This window comes from Etheostoma spectabile, chromosome 18, assembly GCF_008692095.1.
Source record: "Etheostoma spectabile isolate EspeVRDwgs_2016 chromosome 18, UIUC_Espe_1.0, whole genome shotgun sequence".
Classification (NCBI taxonomy): domain Eukaryota; kingdom Metazoa; phylum Chordata; class Actinopteri; order Perciformes; family Percidae; genus Etheostoma; species Etheostoma spectabile.
In genome coordinates this window covers 13,509,039-13,510,207 of record NC_045750.1, presented here as the reverse complement: position 1 = coordinate 13,510,207, position 1,169 = coordinate 13,509,039, and the positions used below count along the sequence as shown (strand labels likewise).

Here is a 1,169-nt window from a genome sequence, read left to right as displayed (position 1 = left end):
TTTAATCATTAAATTAATAAATATTTTTGTTGTATCACTTTGCGGTGTTGTAGTTTTGTAGATGGTCCCTAAGTCTTGCCATCTCAACACCGGAACTAAACCTGAATTAGCACAACTTTCATGCATTTCTTTCACATCTATAGTAGTCAGATTCACTTTGTTCACTCACTCAAAGAAGGAATCACTTCACATGGGCAGGCACTTTTAATGACATTTTGATCATGTTAAGGGGCTAAAAACACGTTTAAAACTTGCCCTGTTTCAGCGTCCTGGGTGCAAACTGTCGAAGGAGGATATCACGGTGTAGGCAATTAGTGATTTTTTTTTTTCTCACTGCTGACAGCACTCCAAATTTACAAACAACAGAGCTATGTGTTGAAGTCAACCGAAATTCTACTTTTTTTTAATGTTAATCTTCGTCGCTAAAAAAATGCGAGTACTTTCGATTGAAAAACCCCCGACCTGAATCGGTGCAGGCAACACTGAGTAGCAGCAGCTACGTGTACAAGCTTTTGTGAAAATCATAACGCAGCAGTTCTGTGTGTATTTGTAGCTCCTACATTTTGTGTGTGATCGATCTGTTGTTGTACCATGTTGTAACCTAACTAGGAGAATATAGCAGACAACACACAGAAGAGCCTTTTGAGTTTGATGGTCGTCCTTATTTATTCAAACCCGAGAATACAGACAAAGAACCCGCCTCACAAGAGTTGGAATGAACCAGACAGAGAAGTGCAAGAGCTACAGCTAGCAGTAACGTTATTACTGTGCAAGCCACATGCATATTTAGCCCGTTTCCATGTAGTTACATAGATACTGATATGGTCATAACCCCTACAGGGCTCAACTACCTATTTTGAGCAGGATATAAAATACAATTTGTTGCTGTGAAGGCATGGAGGACACCCACTACACCCCCCCGGCGCACGGGGGATTATTGTCGGCTGTGGATGGCAAAGAAGGCGGGAAGGTGCCCCCCCCCCCCGGCTAAGGACTCTACCACACAGATCGACAATGCCAAGCCTCCTACTCACCAACAACAGATAGATCGATCACACACAAAATGGATGAGCTACAAATACACACATAACAGCTAGCTAACCCTAGCAGTTAACCAAGCTACCCACTGGCAAGAACAAGACAGGGTAGGTGAATTTAAACAATGTCTG

At 42.4% G+C, this 1,169-nt stretch overlaps 1 protein-coding gene and 1 long non-coding RNA gene across 2 annotated transcripts in view; both read left to right on the top strand.

Moving 5' to 3' along the window:
* LOC116706763 (uncharacterized) overlaps positions 1-1,169 on the top strand; it is a 9,055-nt gene that overhangs the window by 4,476 nt on the left and 3,410 nt on the right. The gene's annotated exons all lie outside the window — the stretch shown is intronic.
* nme6 (NME/NM23 nucleoside diphosphate kinase 6) overlaps positions 1-1,169 on the top strand; it is a 5,561-nt gene that overhangs the window by 2,183 nt on the left and 2,209 nt on the right. The gene's annotated exons all lie outside the window — the stretch shown is intronic.